This window comes from Notolepis coatsorum, assembly GCF_963971535.1.
Source record: "Notolepis coatsorum genome assembly, chromosome: 4".
In the NCBI taxonomy this organism is placed as follows: domain Eukaryota; kingdom Metazoa; phylum Chordata; class Actinopteri; order Aulopiformes; family Paralepididae; genus Notolepis; species Notolepis coatsorum.
In genome coordinates, this window is record NC_140168.1 from 39,178,343 (window position 1) to 39,204,868 (window position 26,526).

The window sequence follows — 26,526 nt, forward strand, 5'->3', positions numbered from 1 at the left end:
CTTTTGAACGTCTATTTGGTACGAATTAAGGGAACCAAGTCATATTGGTGGGAGCCGCTATTTTTATTTTTATTCTAAAAGCTGCAATATTGTATCATTACCTTTACTCGCACTCTCTCAAGTCAAGTGCAAAAGATGCAAAAGTGTTTATTTTAATCCGACATTGCAACAAGGATGATTCACTTTCAATCTCATTTCCCCTTCTGCCTTTTATAACACGATAAGGATATAAGCGTTTTTTTTTTTTTTTTTTTTTTACTATAAGAATGAATCTGGGACGGCATGGTCGAGGACAGATGACTTCCTTCAGGTATCTTGTCATCTTAATAAAGGCCTATTTTTTTTATTGAAACTTTAATTTATTGATACTTAATATCACACTCATGTTGAATACCATACATACATTTTAACAACGTTGTTTCCAGGGGCTTTAAGTATCCAAGTTTGAATCTAAATCTAAATCTTATCCTATCATTATCCAAGTGATTAAAGCAAAGCTTTTGATTTAAGTTTGATGGCCAAATTTCCCTCGGGATGAATAAAGTATTTCTATTCTATTCTATTCTATAAACCAAGTAACCCCCACCCCCTAAAAAAAGGAAAGGAATGGAGACGAAAGATACGGCTTGCTTCAAAGAGCCGTAACTCTGTAACTCCTGTCACTATGCAGCAGCCTCAGTGCCGGATCAGAGGGGGAGAGAGAGAACCAAGCGGGGAAGGAATGGAGAATGTGTGCATCCTGGCTCTGAAACGGACATAAGGGACAGAAAGGAGGAAGATGTGGAGTGGGTAGGAGGAGGTGATGGAGACTCTGTGAGCACGGTCATGAGGGACAGGAAGGAGGAAGATGTGGAGTGGGTAGGAGGAGGTGCGGCTTGGCGAGCAGGGTTATGAGGGACAGGAAGGAGGAAGATGTGGATTGGGTAGGAGGAGGTGCGGGAGGCTTGGCGAGCACGGTCATGAGGGACAGGAAGAAGGAAGATGTGGAGTGGGTAGGAGGAGGTGCGGCTTGGCCAGCATGGGTCATGAGGGACAGGAAAGAGGAAGATGTGGAGTGGGTAGGAGGAGGTGCGGCTTGGCGAGCATGGGTCATGAGGGACAGGAAGGAGGAAGATGTGGAGTGGGTAGGAGAAGCGCTGACTGGCAGAGGAAGCTGGGGAGGTGACGCTTCCAAATCATTACGTCTTAAACTAATGAAGAATGCAAATTGAACAGGAAATGCAATTTGGACAATATGGGTATAGATTAGTCTATAGATCTATGGTTAAGGCTAAAGTTGTTACGGGTATTAGCTGTACCCTAGCTATTTTATAATTTTTTTCAGATTCAATTCATGAAACAGTTGCACTGCGCCATTATGACAGAAAGACCCATATGCATGGCCTGAAGATAGATTTAGGCCTAATAAACAAAATAAAGAGCAAAATTATTAATCACTAGTTGCGGCACAAATATTTATTTTCTTCCTTTGTCCCTTAGTAGCGCCACCTATGGATGAGCAAATGCTCCCTCATAATTAGGCCTTTGATTTTAAAGAATGCACCTTAATGTAACTTGATAAGGTCAATAATCTGTCAATAACTTTAACTTTATTAAATTGCGTGTATATGGAACTATAATAAAATGTGCTCATACAATCTAGCAGAACCTGAACTCATATGTTCCACTGGACAATACTGACTGGAATTTAATGTTCAATATTATATACGTTTTAAACAATATTGGTATCAAGGCTGCCACTGTATCTATAATGTAGCAAACATACTATTATCTAAAGATTACTCATTAACCAGTGAGTGCATTGTAGTAAAGTGCATTGTAGTATACAGTATAACATGTGGAGTAAGTAAATATGTTAAGCTAATGTGTGTACAGCAATATGTATACATTGGTACAATTATGAATACACTTTGATAATAAACCACTCTAGCCAGTGGTTTAAATAATATGAGTAGGTATATATATATATATCAGATATACAGTGAATACATGTGTATACAGTGTGTACAGTGTTATTATACAGTGGTATATGAATAATCTATAGGTTTGATATAGGTAGTATAATGAAGGTGTACAGTGTAAGGCAGTATAGAGAGTAGACAAGTGGGGGGGGGGGAGCTTTTCCTGTGCCTGCTGGTCCTGGAACTGAGATGCCTGTAGCGCCTCCCAGAGGGAAGGAGGGCAAACAGTCTGTGGATGGGATGAGAGGTGTCCTTGACGATATTGCATGCCATCCTCAGAAAGCCGTTTGTGCTGGACAGCCTTGATTGCGGGTAGTGGCGTAAAATCCATTAGATTCACGCCAGGTATGTGTCACACATTGCGATGGTCTCATTATAATCAAATATCCCACTGGTTCATACCACAATTTAAGTTCCCCATACTTTCATCCGACCTTTTATCCAACATGAAACAGTGTAAGGGTTGGCTCTGCAGGGCTCCTCCCAACCTGATTTAGGTGTATCAGATGTCATATAACAGAGATCTTTGATCAGACTGACCCATCCATGCTTCACCTCCGAAATGCAGGGGCGAAAATGCGGATGTGCGTGGAGGTCTTCACCTTTGCTCATGTCAGCATCCCTCCACTTATACGCTCTTTGGATGAGAGTGATCTAGTAGGTGTCATAAAACCACCCACCGGGTCAGCCATACTGATGGGACACAAGCCGTAAGCATTTAGACCCACATTAACCTTTCATCCTTCATACCCCCCCCTTCATTCTATATATAACGGGAGATAGGGATAGGGAGAGAGAGTCAAGGACAGACTTGAGAGAAAGACAGAGGACAAAGACAGATGGACCCAGGGAAAAAGAGAGGCAGACAACGTATCTTGTACCTAGAAATAAAAATGTATTATCACTGGAAAACCCTGAGCACATTATTGAATGGACTCACCCATAGCAACATGAAATATGTATCATCCCAGTGATACAGAGTTTTCTTGCAGAATAATAATCAGTATCATGGATGAGGGCATCCAAAAGAAAATATCGAAATCAAATCTTAGGGCCACACACAGTGGAAAACCCTGTGGCACTGTCAGCTCCACTAGCAATCTTCCACTGGGAAACTAAATTATGTTCAAAGGGCACAAAGTTCACACTGGCTAGACAAAGTTGTCATTGTAACACCAAGTGTGCCTCCGAATCTCCAGTGGCTGCATGCTAGTTTAGCTGTCAGAATATCTAATGTTTTCTGCATCGGGAACACTGTGACAAATGTTTCGGGGAGGATTTGCAGAGATGTCAAACTTATTTATGCTGTTTATGCCTATACAGGGATGAATAGCATAAAAAGAAAGTTTGACATCTTCTGCAAATCCTCCTCGAAACATTTGTCACAGTGTTCCCAGTTGGATTTGTGAGTGAACTTGCTTGCACAATGAATATCTTAGTTGTTGCGGCGTGCGTGCGTCCGTGCGTGCGTGCATGTGTGTGTGTGTGCGTGCGTGTGTGTGTGTCTATTGTATGTATCATCTTTTCATAGGATATTTAGACTTAAATTGGTCTCAAATCTCAGGTATATTTGTCCCTAAAATACCGGTGGTGTTCTGTTTGCTCACCGCCATTCAAAGTTGTATTTACATCCCCTGCTCATATAGTATCTCATTGTGTTTGACACAACACCATTGTGAGTTTGCGGGTCAGGCTGACTCATGTTACTACTTTTTATCACGACTAGACATATTGAACCCAATATGCAGACAATGAGAAACGGCAGACAGGTCTTTTTAAAACCTGGTATGTGTATATTTAAAAAGACAGATCTCCGGGCGGCTGGGTGGCGCAGTGGGCAAGGCGCTCGCCACCAACGCAGGATATACTGGTATCGAGCCCAGCTCTCGCCGTTGCTTCCGGCTTGGCCGGCCGTCGTACTAACACAATTGGCAGTGTTAGAGGGTGGGAAAGCCGGTGGGTGGGTCTTGGTCGTTGTAAAACAGCGACTCCTACAGTTCGGTCGGGGCGCCTGCTCAGCGAGGAAAGGATATAAGGGGTGTAGTGTGATCCTTCCACACGTTACACCCTCTCAGTGAGAGTCCGCGCTGCCAGGTGAAAAGAAGCGGTTGATTGGCTACACATGTGTCGGAGGAAGCATGTGATAGCCTCCACTCTCCCAGACCGACTGTAGGGGGTAGAGTGCGCAGCGACCAGGAAGGGGATTGGGAATTGGCATAACGACTAACATTGGGATAGGAGAAAAACGGAGGAAAAAGAAGGGGGAAAAATATAATTTATTTTTTAATAAAAGACAGGTCTCCAGGCAGGGGTCGATTTACACCGGGGAGATTCTCATTCAGTCCAGGGCCCTCATTTATCAATGGTGAGTATGCACCGATATGTGCGTAAACCGTGCGTACGATAATCTTTAAGCAAAGTGTGGGATTTATCCAAATTAATGTGTGCTTGAGATTGTGCGTATATCTACGCACAGCTCAGACCGTGCCTACATGTCACCAAGCAGTAGAATATGAAGACTGCAACACGGAAATTAACTTTCATGCATTAGTTTCAACACTGACGTGTTCTGTATGACCCATAATTCATTATAGTTAATTGTAAATATAGCGACATTAGTGTAATTATTGTCAAACCCTATAAATAGCATTTGGAATAGGTATTTCCGAATGAATGCACCATGGTTTATCTATAGCGTTATCGGAATACTTCTCATGGGGGGCGCTGACTTGCCTCCGCAGGGAGCTGTTTTCAGAGATAGGGCAGTCAGAGATAGGGCAGTCTCTTTGCCGAGAGAATATACAAGTGGAGTCCGCTACCCGAGGACATTCTCCTTGATTTGTACCGCAATTTGGGACCCAAATTGGAGCGTGGAACAACACGCACAAATTCCATCCCCATGCACATTCAAGTCCTCTCCACCCTCGGGTTTTTGGCCACCGGCACGGTCCATCTTGATATTGGAGATGGATCGAGCAATAGACTGTTACTGTACCACCCATGTAGCTGTCAAAGCTCCATCACAAATTCAGTTATGTGAATAGAAAGGGATTCCACATTTGGCTGATACATGTCATTGCTGGTGACCGGGAGGAAGGCATGCATTGTATTGAATTAAATTGTAATGTTATTACTGGGGTATCTGTAATTAAAATATCGCTTAAATGCAGGTGATCGGGGTTATCCACTGAAGCCATAGTTAATGACTCTCATGACCGACCCAACAGGAGTGCAATTATAACAGGCTCACGCGCGAACAAGAGCCTTTTAGAGCACAGTTGGCCTGCTTGTTTGGCACAGGGGGGGCAGACGCAGAACACCCACCTAAACGCGATTAAATATTGTTTAAAATAAAAAGCTAAATACTGTACTATTATTTTGTGTCATGTTTCCAAATAAGATTGGTCACAACGAAATGCTTTCTAGCTTCAATTTGTTGGTTAGAATAGATGACCTCCGATGAAACTTCACTGAGAGCGAGATTGATCAAGGAGGACTCTCTCTCAGTGAAATTTCAAGTCCGCTTAGTCCATTATTCTACATTCCATGGGGGTGTTTCATTACGATATATGGTTAATTAGGGTCGGTTCAGTATGCAAATGCTTACAATCATGCATGAGCAGAACATTGGTATTTATAAACACGGACCTGTGCACGCACGGTTGATAAATCCCGATTTTTCTGTGCGTAGAGACATTCTAAATTCCGTGCTTAGGAACGAAAATAGAACACTTTCTACGCATTATTGATAAATGAGGGCCCAGGGGCGTGCGCGGGACAGGATAGTCAGAAAGGCAGGGGTCGATACACGGGTTACAGGGTAGTCAACCAGGCATTGGTCAAAAACGGGTACAGGTCCTCATAAGGGCAAGGAGAGTTGTCAGGCAGGCGGAGGTCAGAACACGTTTAACCCAGAGATCAGGGTTAAGAGCCAGGTAGGACTGCGGGGAAAGGAGGACAACAAAATGTTAGGCACGGTCAGAGAACAACAGACTACTAGATAAATATACGAGAGCAGAATAACACGACTAACTGGGAAACACAAAGTTACGATCTGGCAGCATCATGACATCTGAGTCAGGGTTATATCACTGATGTAATTGGCCCACAGACGTCAATCAGCTGCTCCGCTGGCAGCAGCACACCTGAACTCCATACCTGACTAGAGAGAGAGAGAGAGAGTAGAGAGAGAGAGAGAGAGAGAGAGAGAGAGAGAGAGAGAGAGAGAGAGAGAGAGAGAGAAAGAGAGATTTTTAAGAACCTTTATTTCAATAAATAAAAGGACATCTTTTCATTTTTCAATTATCATATTCACACATAGACGCTATTTAAATCCTCACAAAAATAAAGGGTTAAAACGGAGCTGCTCATCAACAATCAATTGAAGCACCAACGCTCCAAGAAACGGTGGAAAAACAGACTGGTTCCTGACAAAAAGCACATCAACAACCAAACAAACAAACAAACAAAACCAAAAACAAAAAGCTTCATTGAAGCACCAAAGCTCCAAAAAACAGTGGATAACAGACTCTGGTTCCTGACCAAAAGGACAGTCATTCTTGCTGCCTTCCAGGTCAGAGGCAGAAAACACTCCTTTCCATGGCTTTTCAGTTTGCCATCTGTGTGCTAGGTATCGCGAGTCCATGTTCTTCCATTTGTCCTGAAGAGAAGACATGTTGATGCTCTCCGCATCCTGGTCCCTGAGACCACTGCCATGGGGGAGCCAGCGGGGCCCCTTCCATGCAGCATGGTGGTGCCGGGCCTCACAGGCACAGTTCTTCTCCCTTAGCTGTGGGTACAGGGCTAAGGGACACTTCTCAGAGTGCTGCTTAGAGGTCAGAGGCCTCTTGGGGTCGTAGGTCAGGGGTCTCTTAGGGGCAGAAAGTGTTTTCCGCTTCAACGCCATCTGACAAGAACTGTTCTCGGAGGTCTCTCCCTCCGTCTCGTCTTTGTGATACAAGCGGGAAACATTAGGACTGTAACCTTTCCCCATCCCTTGTGGCTTTGAGTTAGACTTGCAGGCTTCATAAGTCTGTAATGGCGCTCGCTCCCACAGTTGGAGGGGAACACCTTTTCCCTTTAAGACCCGTCCCTCTAGTCCTGGACTAGCAGACATACGGATCCTGTGCTTTGCCAGACATCTTGCACAAAATAGTTTTCCCTTGGGACCACAAGGGTTAAAAATGTTCCCATTTACATTTTGGTTAGTGCAGCAAAAAAATCCTTGATCAAATGGAGTCAGGTCACATAAACATATACATTTACATTCCAATAAAAACAAAAAAACATCCAATTTCAAACCTTGTATTAAAACAAAACAAGAAAAAACACAAACAGAGCTTTGTTTCACCATCATTGAACATTCCCTTTTTTGATATTCTGCATTATTTTCTTCAGTCTGAACCCCTCCTTTGCAGTATAACCTCCCTTCTCTCTTCTTCTCAACTGTGAGTTGACAGAGGAACAAAGAGCCTCTTTATCTGAGAAATAATCTTTAATTTCACACTTCTTGTTTTTTGTTACTCGCAAGAAATGTCAAACTTTTTTAACATCATGTTTCATTTTTTTCTCCTTCCTTTCACTTTTTTCAGACCAGCTCTGACTCTGACTGCCAGTCTGCCAGTCGCTTCCCCCATCGTCTTCCTCTTCCTCGTCTTCCATACTAGAACCAGATGACTCAGACTCTGACTTCTTCCTCCGGCTTCCTTCCCTTGACCATGCTTACTGCTTTCTTGGCCTGAGAACAGTCTATTTGAGTATTTTCTTTTCCCTTTCTTTTAACAGCACCAGGGACTTTGAAAGACTCATCCATCAATTCACCATCACTATCTACCGTTTTTCTACTCTCCTTGTTTTGACTTGTCTCCTGTTGATTGACTTTTCCTGCACTCATTATTTGTCCTTCATTTACATTCCCTTCTTCTTCATTTAAACCAGTTTGATCTCCTGTTTGACCACTCTCCTTGCTCTTATTTAGCTCCTGGTTGACATTTGATGCACCATGAGTTTGACTCTCAGTTACAGTGCCTTCCTCTCTGCGTACACCAGTCTGATCTCCTGTTGTTTTTTCACTGTCATTCGTTTTCTTATTAGCATTAGCCTTCCTCGCCACTGCATCAGAAAAACTCCTCGGTTCGTCCGCACCTGCTCCCCCCCCCCCCCCCCCTGCGCTCCTGCAGTGGGAACTTTATTAGGACAGTCCCGATAGAAGTGGCCGTGCTGCTTACAGCCACACAGGTTGACACCCCAGAGCTCACATATACTACATATTCAAACCCATCAACGTTCAATTTGAACACCAGATCAATCTCCTCATCATGTTTCTTCATGATCATTAGAGCCTGGCGTCTGTGTGACACAACGTGCGCCAGTAATGGGGACTTACAGCCGGATGACATTTTTCTAATGGGTGCGACTACTTTACCATACCGCGATAATTCCTTCACTAATAAATCATCACTAATTAGCGGTGGTATGTTCGAGATGGTAACTCTTGTATACGGCGTAGACAGAGAAGTCATCGTCACAAAAGTGTCCACAAACATAACCATTGCGCCGTTCATCCGAGCGGCAGATACAATATTGTCGTAGCCCACAACTTTTCCCACAGCTAAACTGCAATCTTCCACTGACACATCAGCTCCAACTGCGAGTTTAAAGCCATGTTTTCTGCTGACAGTAGGAACCTCCATTTCAGCTGCCTATTCCAACCAGCTAGCGCTGGCCGACAGGCGACAGCGACACGCGAACAGAGATGAACCAACCTCCGTGTTAACACAATAACACTAAAAATAGCAACCTATCAATAAATAAGCAACACTCTAATTCATAACATTAAAACAAAACACAGATAGAAAAAAGATCAGAAACTCGCGCACACGCAGTCTCTCACCAATCCTCCCCACTCCGCTCCAAACACACGCATGCGCACAGAGAGAGAGAGAGAGACGAGAGAGAGAGAGAGAGAGAGAGAGAGAGAGAGAGAGAGAGAGAGAGAGAGAGAGAGAGAGAGAGAGAGAGAGAGAGAGAGAGAGAGAGAGAGAGAGGAGGGTGTGTAGCCAGGCAGAGACTGTGACACTTTTAGAACAGCTCTGTGGTGCTGCATGCTATCTGTTAGCAATCGTACCTTTCTAGCTTACCAGAAAGCCACAAAAAAAAAAACATAAACATCTTCTGTGATCATTTATCCATATACAGTATGCATGTTGAATACAGCAGCTGTTGTCTCTGATCTCGATTTTGGCAAAACTATAGCAACTATGGAAAACCTAAATCTATGGACACAAAACACATGATCTTGAAAAGATTTGATAAATTGTGTATGTTTGTTGGATAAAATTGTCCCTGATTCCCAAGATTTAGGAGAACACATTTCTGAAGCCAAGAATGTAGTTCATTGTTGTTCTGTGTGTGTTTTAAAAGTTTTGTTAGATCAAATACATTTTTAGTTTTTTATTTAGTATATATAGTGATATATCTCATTTACATGTATACATTCATGTGACATAACTGATAACTGTAGGCCTGTCCCAGACTGAGGATTTGTATAGTCGACTGTGATTGGCCAAAATCTGCCGATAGTCAACTGGCAGTTTGTTTGTTTTTCATTTATACGGCACATTATAACAAACAGATCATTAATTTGGAGGTGAAATAGTTTAAAACTCAACGTTTGGACAAAGGAATTGAAGCGATTTTCCCTGGGATCGTTATCAACTTTGGACCTGTACCAGTGGAGGTTTCTCTATGACAACACGTGAAACACAAATTCACTCATAATTCATAATTATTATTAATTTACATATACCTATATACATAAAAAAAAAAAAAAAAAAAAAACTATATATATATTTTTTTTTAATTATTATTATTATTTTTTTATTATAAATGTTTTCCTCTGTAAAAAAATGCCAGTGAATTTTTCTTTTTTTCAAAAATGGCCAAAATTGACAGCTCTGAGCAGGCCTGCACTGCAGTATTGCCTGCAGTAATTATTCGTGAAGAAAACTTCACAGGTGTGACCCATTGTTAAATAAATAATAAATAACAGCGAATCAAAATAGGCTATTAACTTCATCTAAGAACGGTCTGTGCAGTTAAACTCTTGCCATTGAATGGAGGATTGATTGATTGACAGCCCTTGACATCCAATACACGGAGGTTGAATATGATTGGCAGCCTTGCAAATCCAATCAGAGATTTCTGCATTGCAAAGTCAAAATGGGTCCAGCTGCATGTGAGGAGGATAGGTTTAGCTCGGGCCAATCTCAAGTTTCTCAAGTTTCTTTATTAGTTGTCATACAGAAGTACAGAATACTTTTATACAAAATGTAACATAAAGAAGCATTTTGTATAAAAGTATTCTGTACTTCTGTATGACAACTAATAAAGAAACTTGAGAAACTTGAGATTGGCCCGAGCTAAACCTATCCTCCTCACATGCAGCTGGACCCATTTTGACTATGTGAAAGTTGAGACTATGAGAAAGTTGTTGTTTAGTAGTTAGTAAGCTGTACAGCTATAACAAGTCAGGCTAAATTAAACTTTGCGCCAACATTAGGACCGAAGTATAAACCAGCAACTGAGCAACATGAAGAAGTGGATTTATGCATCTGGATCAGAAAAAACGTTGTGGATGAAAAAGTAAGTAGGCTACAGTGCTTGTATGCTAACAGTAGCTAGGCAGCTTAGCCTACATCACAATGATAATCACCAAGCTAACTTACTGTACACACTGTAGGGCTGGGCAATTAATTGAAACAGAATCGCGATATCGATTCATAGACCTATGCAATCTAATTTCTAAGTTATGACTATTTTCTTTTATTAAAAAAAAACGTTTTTTTTTTTTTTTTTTTTTTTTTATTATTATTTTATCTGGGTTGAACATGATTTGTGGAACTCCCTCTGGTGTTGTGGTCGTGGTATTCACTGACCTTTGGGAAGTATTTCGACATGCACATGGGTATCTTAGTGGTGTAGTGTATCTTGTAGACCAGGCCCATTGCAAGTTGCTGTACTCTGTCGTCTACTCTAAGCCATCCTAGGTTGTCAAAGTGGACAGGGGTGAGGTGGGTTTTAGGAGTAAGGTCAAGCAGTAGTCTGACCAGTTTGTTTTGTGATGTTTGTAATCTTGTTTTTAGTGCCTTTGAGGTGCTTTGGTACCATGAGGTGCAAGCATAGTCGTAGTACCCTTGAATGAGTGCTCCTGTTAGAGTCTTCAAGGTATTCTTGTTTACCAGAGAGGAGATCCGGTACAGGAATCTAGTTTGTTGGTTGACTTAGTTTTATTACATTGGATCCCATTTTGTCACAGGAAAGATTTGCCTCTATAGGATGGAACCCAGGTAGGTAATTTCATCTTTCCTTTTAAGATAAGATAAGATATTCCTTTATTGATCCCCTTGGGGAAATTCAGGCATCATAGCAGCATGGGGGAAGGGGGGGGGTACAGGTAGTGAAAACAACACAAGCAGTGTAAACAAATAGGTCAATATAATTTACTATCTAACTAACTGAAATATACATTATTCATTATTCACAGTATCACAGTATCCACATAAGGTGCAGTATGCATAAGGTAGTGGTATTGTCCTACTTGGGTTCCTATTAGTTCTAGGTCGATGTCTGGCAGCAGTCGCTGCCCACTGTTGTGGAGCCTGATGGCCACTGGTATGAAGGACTGTCCGAGGCGGTTAGTTGAGTGTCGGGGGGGTATGAGTCTGTGGCTTCCTTGTCACCTTCACCTAATATGTTTTGATCTGGTCAGGTGCGCTGTCACCTAAAATGTTTTGATCTGATCAGGTGCGCTGTCACCTAATATGATTTCATCTGGTCAGGTGCGCTGTCACCTAATATGTTTTCATCTGGTCAGGTCCGCTGTCACCTAATGTTAATATGTTTTCATCTGTGTCCACTGACCACTGACACACAGTGGGGGATGTTTTAAAAATATTATTTAATATATAATATAATATAATAATTTGTGCTTCACCTAAAAATTTGGTCAGCAGCCTCCACTGACCTGTACTAGATAAGACGTCAGGATATGGAACCGTTATGTTTTCCAGCTCCTACCTCTCAGTCCATTCTAATGGACAAGCTAAAAGCAATTGGTTTTGATAGCTTATCAGTGAGCTGGATGCAATCCTACCTGGAGGGGAGAGAACAGATGGTAGAGGTAAACGGTACTCTATCCCCCCCCCCCTCACAGTGAGCAGTGGTGTTCCACAAGGAAGCATACTAGGACCGCTACTCTTCCTAATTTATGCAAATGACATGTCGTCAGCCTGTGACTGCAACTTGTTCCTGTTTGCGGACGACTCAGCCCAGCTGGTCTCTGACAAGAACAAATTGCAGGTTGAAAAAACCCTCAGCACGGAACTAGGCAAAATCTGCATATGGCTCGCTGATAACAAACTATCATTACACATGGGCAAAACAGAGTCCATTCTCTTCGGTTCAAATAACAAACTCAGCAAGACCGACGGATTCTCAGTTACAGTGGGTGACAATATTGTCACAAGGAAAGACGAAATTACCTACCTGGGTTCCATCCTAGAGGCAAATCTTTCCTGTGACAAAATGGCATCCAATGTAATAAAAAAAGTCAACCAACGAACTAGATTCTTGTACCGGATCTCCTCTCTGGTAAACAAGAATACCCTGAAGACTCTGGCAGGAGCACTCATTCAAGGGTACTATGACTATGCGTGCACCTCATGGTACCAAAGCACCTCAAAGGCGCTTAAAACAAAATTACAAACATCACAAAACAAACTGGTCAGACTACTACTTGACCTGAACCCCAGAACCCACCTCACCCCTGCCCACTTTGCCAACCTAGGATGGCTTAGAGTAGACGACAGAGTACAGCAACTTGCAATGGGCCTGGTCTACAAGATACAATATACGACCGGGGTGCCCATGTACATGTCAAAATACTTCCCAAAGGTCAGTGAATACCACAACCACTACACCAGAGGAAGCTCAACAAATCATGTTAAACCCAGATTCGGCTCAAACAAGGGACTAAACACGTTTCGCAATTATGCCACAACAATGTGGAACGCCCTACCCAAAGCTGTAAAGGAATGTGAATCCCTGCCCACATTCAAAACCGCTCTTAAAGAGCACCTACGGGAGGCTGCAATTAGAAACTGGCCACCGTAAATGCCCAAAACCCCCACCACCTCCTAATAGACATTCTCCTCACCACCGCATGTATATATTCCCTCCCCGCCGTATGTATATTTCCCTCCCACCCCCTCCTAATGTACAGTCCCCTCCCCATCATATGTATATACTCTGTCAGGATCTAGGGGTAACAGTACTGTATATTTGAATACCGTTATGTCACAAATGTATCAGTACTAAATACCTATATGTCCCTATGCCATAAATGTCATGTATGTTGTGTATGTCATAAATGTCTATATGAATTGAAAATGGGGGACCCTGATGGAAACAAGACAAACGTCTTTCTCAGGTCTGCATCCCCTTAACAATTGTATGTATTGAGCCGTACTGTATTGTACCCATTCTGCAATCTGTTAAATAAAGTTTTCATTCATTCATTCAGCTGGAACTTAAAAACAGGCATCTGGCAACAAGAATGTGAGTACACAAAACCTTTACTTCTGTGTGTTCAACAGTGGTGAATATTCATGGAAGCAGAGGGAAGCCAAGCTTCCCCAAAAATATGAACAGTGAAAATTTTTAAAAATTAAAATAAAAATGATTTTTTTTAAATCTTTACATTTTTTTATAGTTTACAATAATAAAAAAATCATTAATTTTCATCTCTGTGTTATAATAATTTTCTCCCTAACACTGTCACTGTCTGTGGCCCATACTCACTGACTCAGTCTGCAGTCTTCTGCCAGCCTGGAGGCTCATGAGGTAAAGCTGGGAAGGAGGTCAGGACGCTTCATTACTTCAGGCAACCAACTTGCGCCTAGCCACGCCCCCGCGGCGACATGGCAGCGCCAGAGCAGAGCGGCAGAGCGCAGCGGCAGGCGGCAGCGGCAGCGGCGCGCAGGTTGCCGCACGCAATCCCCCCTGTTTTGACATTGATGGTTAGCTCAACTCGTTCGCCGCCTTGCTGTGGAGCCTGCGGTCCAGTTGGTGACAAGTTCGAATCACTTCAATTATTATTATTATATTTTTTTTGGGTTTTGGGTTTTTTTACGTTTAATTAATTTATCGCCTCTCTATATAAACGTCTTTCTTTCGCCGGTTAAGTTTAGGCATTCTTTCGGAGTTGGTTAAGGTTAGAGTTTGTCTTAGAGCATGGCAATATTTCTTTCGCAGGTTAAGTTTAGGCATTCTTTCGGAGTTGGTTAAGGTTAGGGTTAAGTTTAGGCATTCTTTCGGAGTTGATTAAGGTTAGGGTTAAGTTTAGGCATTCTTTCGGAGTTGGTTAAGGTTAGGGTTAAGTTTAGGCATTCTTTCGGAGTTGGTTAAGGTTAGAGTTTGTAGCAGAGCATGGCAATAGAATAGGTCACATGGGCGTCGTGGCCAATCAGAGAAACGCTGAACGCAAGTTGGTTGCCTAAAGTATTGACAGTGTCAGGACGCTAGGCCGTAATTTTTTTGGTTTATTCATCGCAAACATAGGCTACGGAAAAAATCACACTCCCAGCTTGGTTAGAACTAGGTAGCGTGGTTTTTTCCCGTAGCCTCTGTGTGCGAGGACGCTTCGCGTCTGACCATCATGTGACCAAACGTCTTGGCCTCGTGGTATCTCACGAGATGAAGCTGGGAACTTTTAGCCTCGCGGTCCACTTTGGCATATGCAATGAATAGCACTTTATTAGCAACTTATTTCTCTACCTTTACTGAGGACCAGCAGCCAGCACAGCACACCACTGTGGATATTATGATTTAACAAATCTATCTGTCCAGGAGGAGGACCACATTATTGGCCAGGTAAGCAGCCTAAGCAGTTTCTAACTAACGTTATCAGGCTAGCTTGGATGCTAACTACTAACGTTATCAGGCTAGCTTAAAAGCTAACTACTAACGTTATCAGGCTAGCTTGGATGCTAACTACTAACGTTATCAGGCTAGCTTGGATGCTAACTAACGACTGCAAGCCAGGGGCTCGAATACGCAGTCACTTATTCCTCCATAGTAGCCAGGTTAATTTGCACCACCAAGTACTGCTTAAAAGCTAGCAGTGGGTACAAAATATATCAGATATAAATGTCAAAGGTACCCAGCGTCCCATTAGAGTTTCACACACGCATGCGGCAGGGTTTGAAAGCTCGGCGTTGCTAATAAACATTTTAAATAATTTTTAGAAACGAGTAAAACTGAGGCTGAGCTAGCCTTCGCTAAAATGGCTGCTTCCGCATTTTACAGTAGGAGCGCTGTGATGGCTGGGCGCACCAGACACGTGAATGAATGAATGAATGAATGAATGAATGAATGAATGAATGAATGAATGAAAACTTTATTTAACAGATTGCAGAATGGGTACAATACAGTACGGCTCAATACACACAATTGTTAAGGGGATGCAGACAAGAGAAAGACGTTTGTCTTGTCTTGTTTGTCTAGACGTTTGTCTAATATAGACAGTCTCCTCCCCACTGCATGTATTCTCTCCCCGCCGTATGTATATTTCTCTTCCACCCGCCCACCCCCTCCTATTGTACAGTCCCCTCCCCATCATATGTATATACTCTGTTAGGATATATGGGTAACAGTACTGTATATTTGAATATCGTATATGTCACAAATGTAACAGTACTAAATACCTGTATGTCATGTATGTCCCTATGCCATAAATGTCATGTATGTTGTGTATGTCCCTATGCCATAAATGTCATGATGTCATGTATGTCTTGTATGTCATAAATGTCACTATGAATTGAAAATATGGGACCCTGATGTAAACAAGACAAACGTCTTTCTCTGGTCTGCATCCCCTTATAAAATTGTGTGTATTGAGCCATACTGTATTGTACCCATTCTGCAATCTGTTAAATAAAGTTTTCATTCATTCATTCATTGTTTACATCAGGGTCCCCCATTTTCAATTCATAGTGACAAAGCAGCCAGCAATCACAGCACATAAGTTTCACCACGGACATATGGACCTGTGATGTTTGTTTGGTTTATTTAATTATTTTTGAGGCATGCTGTCCTATAAATGCCAAGTAATAGTTGTTTCATGGACCAAGACCACAACAGTCTCCTCTCCTATAGCGTCAAATGTTTTATCTGCTGACAAAGCACAATACCTGTTGGTTTTTAGTTCACTCGTTGTTCAGGGAAACACATTGTTAATGACATAGTGCATTTTGTGATTGACTCAAATTATATTTATTTGGAAAAATAAATTAGTCACTTTATTTGAAGAGTCAACACTGTTCTCTTGGCTTTGTTTTGTTCATAGTAGTAACGCTCATGTCATGATAAATCCGGTTAGGTCAAAACTACAGGAATACAAAAAAAGGGTAGTAGTTGTTATGATTACAGTGCATCGCAGTCAAAAAAGGGGCTAGGTGATTGCTCGGTTTGACTGGCCGCCGAGCCATACTGTACATGTTGACTGCTTGGTTTGACTGGCCGCAGAGCCATACTGTACATGGTGACTGCTTGGTTTGACTGGCAGCCAAGCCATACTGTACATGGTGACTGCTTGGCTTAAATATAAAAAAATATATAATAATAATAAAAAAATATTAATAAAACAATTTAATAAATAAAAATGTAATACACTTTCTTTTGGCATCCTCTGTTATTTTACCCATGCGACGCCACTGGTGTTCAAACCTCTGTAACTTCTTCTTCTGGAGTGATTCTTCAGAATGTTTCCTTTCAAAAGTTCAAGTTCAAGTTTCTTTATTATTTGTCATACAGAAATACAGAATACTTTGCATGAAATGTTTATTTATGTTTCGCTCCTGAGAGTGTGCTAGATAATAATAAGATAGTATAAATAAGTATAATAAGTAAAAAATAGAAAGTCAAGAAGTCAAGTAAACACAAGTGTAAACAACAATTGTTCAGTATACCTCTATATACAGTATGTACATCTGGTAAAAAAAAGTGGTGAGGTATGCTTAGCTTGTGGTGCCACCGTTGTGGTGGTGAGGTGCAATAAGGAATAAGGAATGAGAGATGTGCAATTCCCTTACCAATAATATAAATATAAAGTGTAAAGTGTAAAAGTGTAAAGTGTGATAAAGTGGGTGCTACAGTGTGTTGTTTATTTAAAGTGAGTGTGTGTGTGCTGTGGGTGTGTTGTTGGCCTGTTATTGTTCATTGTTCAATCATTGTTCATTGAGCAATCATTGTTCATTGAGCAATTGTTCAAAAGAGACCAGACTCATGCATGTGCTGTAAGTATAAAGTAGAATAAATCGCAAATTACTTTGGGTATGCAATCGTTGGGCGTGTTATGCAAAACTAGCCCCATTTTTGCCCAATGCATGTGGTTAAACTTGAATGCCAGAGCAGGTGGAAAAACTTGAGGTTTGTCGGCATCCCAGAAGGAGCAGAGGGATATTGCCCCACTAAATTCATGGAAAAACTTATCCCAGAGATTCGGGGGCTGATACTTTTTTATAAAAAAAAAGGAGCCCAATCAAGAACTATAATCGTCTGGCTGCATTACTTCACCCAAAAAGAGAGAATTGTGTGTCTCACCAGGGGGAACTCTCTGGAACTAGGAAGGTATGATTAATACAGAAGAAAGAGGGGAGAGATTAATGCTATACATGGAATACCAAGGGAATCATCGAGGGAAGTGAGGAGAGGAAGGGTATTGGCACATCTTATTAAAAAACGAAAGGCAGACATAATGTTCCTCCAGGTGGGTGGGTGAGATATATCATTCCCATTTCCAATTGAAATTTGTATTAGTAAGAGCACCCCTTTGTTAGTTCCCAATCATTTTCTTATAGTCAGGGAATAATAATAATAATGCAGGACCTGTTCAGAGGTCTTTAATTGGCATGCAATTATCCTCAATGGAAGGTATGTGTACAATGTTCTACAAGTGTGTTTACAAGTGTGTTCAACTGCAGAGCTAGTTTAATGTTGGCATGGTAACTGGGACACTAGCTACTCCCCTAACAAGTCAAGTCAAGTCAAGAGTTTTATTTGTCACGGCATATAAGTATACAATGAAATGCGGGTGGTCTTGCCCGCAACGATGTGCAATACAGTAGTAACAACATATAATAGAATCCAATAAAACAATATTGTGCAATAAACAAGTAACATAGTAGAGCATATCGGTATTTGTACAGCTGTAGTCAATGAACAACAGTCTCACATAGCCCCCCTTCTGGCGGTCAAGGTGAGAGAGGGTGCTGTGCAGTACTTGGGAGACCGTATCGTCAGTGGACCTGTTTGGCCTGTATGCAAATTGCATGGGGTCCATATCACTGGGGAGGGAGGCACAAATGTGATCCTTGACCAGCCTCTCGAAACATTTCATGGCCACAGAGGTGAGTGCCACCGATCTGTAGTTATTGAGACATGTTGGGGAGGGTTTATTTGGTACAGGGATGATGGTAGACATCTTGAAGAAGGCAGGGACCACTGACTCCGCCAGGGATTGATTAAATATGGCGGTGAACACAGGGGCTAGCTGGTTGGCACAGGACTTAAGTATGCGTCCTGTTAACCATCTGGGCTAGCAGCTTTTCTGGTGTTCACCTGCATAAATGCTCTTCTCACACTGTGTTCCGACAACGAGAGAGCGTTCCCGCCCCCCCGCGGTGCCCCCTCCACAACAGCCGGCGCGCCAGTGACGTCACTAGCCGTTGAGCTAGCGGCGCCACTGTTTACACCAAACCGAGCGTAGAAATAGTTGAGTTTGTCCGTGAGAGAGGCGTCGTCGCTCCCCATTGAGGGGGCGCTGACTTTGTAGTCAGTTATTGTCCTCAGTCCCCGCCATAAGCCTCTTGTGTCGTTTTGTGCCATTTGTGTCTCCAGTTTATCAGCATATGTCCGTTTTGCAAGTTTTACAGCCTTGCGCAGAGTATAGACTGTAGCCTTGTACTCTTCCATGTTTCCTGACTCTCTGCCCAGGTTGTAGGCAGTGGTTCGGGATTTCAGAGCTGCTCTGATAGTACTGTCCACCCACGGTTTCTGGTTTGGGAACACCCGCACTTTCTTTGTGGGTACAATACTATCAGCCAGTGTTGTGATGAAGCAGATAACGCTGTCGGCGAACTCGCTGACGTCACTGGCGCTTCCTTGAAACATATTCCAGTCAACATCCTCGAGCGCGTCCTGAAGCGTGGCCTTTGATTGGTCGGTCCATTTTATTGTCTCACGTGACACGACGGCGTCACTATGAGAATGAGAAAGTGGGACATTTGACACTTGCTGTAACGTTACATGAGTTTATTTCAGAATAAGGGAATGGGATAATTGTGTATATTTGGTGATACTAATTATACAATAGAAATAAAAGTTGACATATTTTGGCAATACGGTTATTTTGATTTACAATCTAGTAATCAATTGAATTGAATAGCGCTTCCTATATAAGAATCTCTATTCTGGAATATTGTAATAACTTATTGTACAGTATGTTGCTATTGTGTATTCTTAAAACATGTAAAGGTAAGAACTAATGTAAAAGCTAGATTTAAATGTTGGGAGTTAAATTGTGGGTTGAAGTTGTGTACTTCTCAGGGGAGTTTTAAAAAGGCCCTAAATGATAAAATAATTCAGGAGTACAGTTTTGAGTAAAACATCAAACATATTTTTTTTCTTAAAATCTTTATTTTTCTTTTATATCTTGCAGCATATTTTAAGTTTTTCTTTCTTATATTAAAGTATATTTAGTTTTTAAGAATTGTTAAGGATAAGCAAAAATAAGCATGTGCTTCTGCCTATTCCTTTTTTCGGTCATTGAGTTTGGATTTTGTGTGTGAGCTTACTTTGAATATTGTCGTAGAAAATATCATCATGTCATTATAGATCTGTCTGAGATATCATTTTATCTTTGTACAGCTTGACTGGTTCAATATCGCCAGCTAGTATAATGTGTGTGTGTCTCTTTAAAAGGTCCGAAAGTACCAAGGTTATGTTCCCAGCCAGCCAAAGCAAGCTGGTGTTATTACTTCCCTACTGAGAACCCAGTTTGTTTATACTTTCATCATCATATCTAATGTATAATGTTACGTCTTGCAAGTGTGTATTAATGTACGTTCTGTCCAGACCTCTTGGTCACTTTGCTGGTCAGACTCTTATGTGCGAACATGACGTCTCTGATTGTAAACTGAACTTTCATTTGTGGCCACAGATGAAATAAACTATGTTTTCTATTTTTAATAACAACTCAGAATGATTTATACAAACGGCTCATCTTTTGACCTTTAACCTTTTCCATAACAATATGTACATTTTGTTTATTTTTTTAAGTCCACACAAGTGTGTTTTTGATTGATCTGTAAACAATAAACTATTCATCATCATCATCATCATCATCATCATCATCATCATCATCATCATCATCATCATCATCTATTGTATTTGTCAGTCATTGGCAGTAATCAGTCCGTGGCAGGGTAAATCACCACGGAGGCCAGCAACCAAATGTTTTGTTTGTTTGTTTGTTTGTTATCCCAGATGGAACCCCGCCATTTTTAAATGTCACCCTGCATCTGCCGCTTGTGATTCCATCAACCCAATAGGGTCCAGCTGCAGACTCGGAGCCTCGAGGTCCAGATTGGTACTTCCGGCCTGCCACAGGACTAATGCGGAAGTATCTCGAAGTACGTCTGACGTAATAGTCCTGTGGCAGGACTATGCGGAAGTATCTCGAAGTACGTCTGACGTATCTCGAATTACGTCTGACGTTTCTCTACGTTAGCTAAGCGAACATTAAACGTTGTATTCATAAAATAATATAAAATCAGCAGCATGGGGAGGGCCGGGGGGAGGGGAGGTACAGGTAGTAGAAGACATAGAGGTACAGGTCACATAATTATAGTACAGTGAATGAATGAATGAATGAAAACGTTATTTAACAGATTGCAGAATGGGTACAATACAGTACGGCTCAATACATACAATTGTTAAGGGGATGCAGACCTGAGAAAGACGTTTGTCTTGTTTCCATCAGGGTCCCCCATTTTCAATTCATATAGACATTTATGACATACACAACATACATGACATTTATGGCATAGGGACATATAGGTATTTAGTACTGATACATTTGTGACATAGGCGGTATTCAAATATACAGTACTGTTACCCCTAGATCCTGACAGAGTATATACATATTATGGGGAGGGGACTGTGCATTAGGAGGGGGTGGGTGGGTGGGAGGGAAATATACATACGGCGGGGAGGGAATATATACATGCGGTGGGGAGGAGACTGTCTATTAGGAGGTGGTGGGGGTTTTGGGCATTTACGGTGGCCAGTTTCGAATTGCAGCCTCCCGTAGGTGCTCTTTAAGAGCGGTTTTGAATGTGGGCAGGGATTCACATTCCTTTACAGCTTTGGGTAGGGCGTTCCACATTGTTGTGGCATAATTGCGAAACGTGTTTAGTCCCTTGTTTGAGCCGAATCTGGGTTTAACATGATTTGTTGAGCTTCCTCTGGTGTAGTGGTTGTGGTATTCACTGACCTTTGGGAAGTATTTTGACATGTACATGGGCACCCCGGTCGTATAGTGTATCTTGTAGACCAGGCCCATTGCAAGTTGCTGTACTCTGTCGTCTACTCTAAGCCATCCTAGGTTGGCAAAGTGGGCAGGGGTGAGGTGGGTTCTGGGGTTCAGGTCAAGTAGTAGTCTGACCAGTTTGTTTTGTGATGTTTGTAATTTTGTTTTAAGCGCCTTTGAGGTGCTTTGGTACCATGAGGTGCACGCATAGTCATAGTACCCTTGAATGAGTGCTCCTGCCAGAGTCTTCAGGGTATTCTTGTTTACCAGAGAGGAGATCCGGTACAAGAATCTAGTTCGTTGGTTGACTTTTTTTATTACATTGGATGCCATTTTGTCACAGGAAAGATTTGCCTCTAGGATGGAACCCAGGTAGGTAATTTCGTCTTTCCTTGTGACAATATTGTCACCCACTGTAACTGAGAATCCGTCGGTCTTGCTGAGTTTGTTATTTGAACCGAAGAGAATGGACTCTGTTTTGCCCATGTGTAATGATAGTTTGTTATCAGCGAGCCATATGCAGATTTTGCCTAGTTCCGTGCTGAGGGTTTTTTCAACCTGCAATTTGTTCTTGTCAGAGACCAGCAGGGCTGAGTCGTCCGCAAACAGGAACAAGTTGCAGTCACAGGCTGACGACATGTCATTTGCATAAATTAGGAAGAGTAGCGGTCCTAGTATGCTTCCTTGTGGAACACCACAGCTCACTGTGAGGGGGGGGATAGAGTACCGTTTACCTCTACCATCTGTTCTCTCCCCTCCAGGTAGGATTGCATCCAGCTCACTGATAGGCTATGGAATAAAAAGGCAGTGTAAACAATATACAATATTATTAACTCTAATAATAACACGCCTCGCGGGCTCATTATAATACGAGAGCCGTGGGTCTGCATTGTATAGAGCGGATCCCCGGGCCGTATTCAAGTGCTGGAGCGCTTTGCGATGGATCAAACTGTATTAATATAGTAGTAATAATAGTAGTTGGCTAGTTGCGCGCTTCTGGCCACCTCCCGCAGTGCGCGCATACACACATACTGTCTGTAGCTATACAGTACGTGCAAATCGCACAGGTTGCCTCATCTCATCTGGCTCTGCAAATAGATCTAGAGTCTGAATATCATATAATAGCCTGCTGATGATCTCTCTCTCGAGTCAAATCCATTCTGAGAACGGAATGCAGTGCCCGCGACGAGGGTCTTGATTGATTGATTGATTGATTGATTGAAAATTGTATTAACAGCTGGACCTACAAAAGGCCTTTGACACTGTCAATCACTCCATTCTTGATTGAACATTTTATTAACAGATTGCAGAATGGGTACAGTACAGTACAGCTCAATACACACAATTGTTAAGGGGATGCAGACCAGAGAAAGACTTTCGCCTTGGGGGGGGGTCGGGTAGGAGGGGTGGGGGACACTGTACAACTGTACAAGCAAAACTGTACATTGGAATATTGACAAAACCATACTTGGTCATTTACTGTACATTGGAGGGGGTTGGGTTACAACACAGGAGCAGAGTATAAACAACAGTACAGGAATGAGAAACAGTACTATTATTAGAGTTAATAATATTGTATATTGTTTACACTGCCTTTTTATTCCATTTTTACTTCTCCACTGTACTATAATTATGTGACCTGTACCTCTATGTCTTCTACTACCTGTACCTCCCCTCCCCCCGGCCCTCCCCATGCTGCTGATTTTATATTATTTTATGAATACAACGTTTAATGTTCGCTTAGCTAACGTAGAGAAACGTCAGACGTAATTCGAGATACGTCAGACGTACTTCGAGATACTTCCGCATAGTCCTGCCACAGGACTATTACGTCAGACGTACTTCGAGATACTTCCGCATTAGTCCTGTGGCAGGCCGGAAGTACCAATCTGGACCTCGAGGCTCCGAGTCTGCAGCTCGACCCTACTCCATCAACCAGCACAGCATGGGCGGAGTTTATGGGGGTGCAGGGGGTGCATTGCACCCCCTGGTGGCCGGGGGTGAAATTGCTTTAAAAAAAAAAAAAAAAAAAAATCAAGATTATTTTTATTTTAATAAAATTATAATAATTGTGAGAAACAAATCTGAATTCTATTATGTTTTGTTTTACAATACATTCATTTTATAGTAGTAATCATGTCACATTATATTATTTTCGTAATGACTTGCGACGGAAGTGAGTCAGTCAGACAGACACGCAGGTACCAACCCACCTCGGGCCACGAGACCTCCCACTGCCCTCGACAGTTATTTGGTTACGTCTACTTTGGGCCAAAGGGAAATGCATGAAACTGAACGTGACAGTGCAGTAGTGACTGTGACAGTGTCAGAGGAGCAGAGAGACACACACACACACCTGGATTTCATCACCAACACCTATTTCTACCTGTACTGGATACTCTCATCAGCGAACTGGACAGGCGATTCACAGGAGAGGCAATACCATTTGCACAGGCATGTGCAGCAGTGTTTACATGTGACAAAAAAGGAATCGAACCTCTCCTGGAAAAATATGCACAGCCGCTGAAAATCAACCCTATTCTGGTTGGATCAGAGATGGATCTTGTAAAGGCGTCTTGTGACACAGTTGTTTCACTTGATCATCTTAAAAAGACTGTTACAAAGGGCAGCTATCCAAATAATAATAATAATAATAATGGATTGGATTTATATAGCGCTCTTCTCTGACTGACTGTTGCTCTGACTCAGAGCGCTTCACAGAGTCCATTATCCGTTCATACACAGTCATACCGGTGGTGGTAAGCTACAATTGCAGCCAGAGCTGCCCTGAGGCAGACTCACGGAAGCGTGGCGAATAATCAACGCCTACGGCCCCTCCGACCACCACCAACATTCATTCACATGCATACACATTCATACGAGGCAAGTAGGTTAAGTGTCTTGCCCAAGGACACAACGGCAATGGGATGGACATGGGCTTGAGCGGGATTCGAACCACCAACCCTTCGATCATTGGACGCCCCGCTCTACCCCTGAGCCACGCCGCCCCAATCTGTACAAGTTGCTACAGTTGGCACTCACTCTACCCATTGGATCTGCTACCACAGAGAGAAGTTTCTCTGCCATGAGAAGGATCCGAAATTGGCTGCGATCAACAATGGGTGATAAAAGGTTTTCTTCTCTGTCCATTCTGAACATTGAGAATGATATAACGGCAAAGCTGGAACCGGAGAAGATTGTGGACATTTATGATGGACGCAAAAAAAGGCGCCTGCTTCTCCACTAGGTGAGAGTCGTGACTCGTGAGACACTTTTGTTTGTACAGCCTTTGACAACCTACTGTATGCATACATGTGCGCGGCTGTGCGCTTGGCAGAGTGTTGCACAGTATTTTATTATTTTTGTATGTCATGTTTGGTACAGTAAAGTGGTCTAGTGGAGCAGCAATATACTTGTTGTGGTCTTTTTATTTTAGTATTTCCTTCTTTATCTTTGTCACTTTGTCAATGATTAAGAGTAAGTCAGTTAAAAATGATCCTCCGTAGTGCTGTGTGTGTGAGTGTGTGTGTGTGCTGCTGTACTACCTAAATAAAATAAAAAATTAGGGGTTAGGGCATTGTAAAAACGCTAAAATAATAAAATAAAGGCGTGCGTGCGGGTGTCGTTCGCCAAGCAGTCGCACCCCCTGGCGTCAAGTTCAAACTCCGCCTATGCAGCACAGAGGCATAATGTAGAAGCTCACAACATAAGGCTGTCATCAGATTGGACATCTTTTTCTTGCACTCTAATGTGAGTCGCGGTGGTATACATAGGGAATCTAAAGTACCAGTACACAGGGCTCAACGAGCGATACCACTGATTACCATTGCTACCTCATGTTAAATAAGTTACATACATTACTACCGTCAGCAGTGATAGTTTTCAACATTGATAATATTAATGGTATGTTACTCACCGGGAATCGGTACAAACAAGGTTTGTCGGAAACTGCTAAAATGAGCTTCTCCTCCATTTAATATCGATTGATTGGTTTTGGTGTCGATTTCTCTTCAGATACCTCCGATTTGTAATCCTTCCCCTCGGTTTATTTGATTGGTCCATCGACAAGAAGTTGCCATTGAAGTTGGTACACTCTGTGGCTAAAGTTGAATATTTTTCAACTGAGAGCGCCCCAAAAAGCATTGCTTCTAAAATGCAAGGTGCGTAGTTTGGAAAAGACGCACGCCTGTCGTGACAAAACCATTGAAAACAATAGAAAAAAGGTGTTCAATGTGATCACAGCCTAAGGTAAGACCCAAGTTCTAGCTGAGGCTACACAGTAAACAGTGGCAATGCAACACCAGACAGGCAGTAACCTGGGGAATTAATACCCTATAAAATCCCTTATCTATGAATAATCCATTGTGCTTATTAATGGTGTGAGGTCCTGTATTGGAGTCTCTTTTGTGGGAATATGCATCTGTGCCAAAATCTCCATTAGTGCAGCGTCCAAACTCAACAGTGCAAAGCCTACTCTGCGAGACCATTCCAAAGCGGTGTCCCTACATGTGCAGGTGTTCTAAATTGTATTTATATCAAATAGTTAAGTTTATTTGCGGATAAATAAAAATGGAATACAAGTTAAAACATTGTGCAGGAGAAGTTAGAAGCCAAACACAGTTTATGAAGATACTGTACATCCCCTTAATATCAATATTCATACAGGAAAAATAACAACAGCGATTATGTAATCGTCAAGGCTTCAAATCCAAACAAAGGAGAAACACACACTACAATTTGCATAGACATTGGTTGCCAGATGAGATGCATTACAATGAATTCAAGTGTTTGCTAAATATTAATTAAGGTAATTTTAAGATGTTTTTTTTTTTTTTTTATCCACTTTTTCTCCCCATTTTCTATTTTTCTCCCTTCCCAATTTCGTATTATCCAATTCTTCCCTCCCCTGTCTTGAAC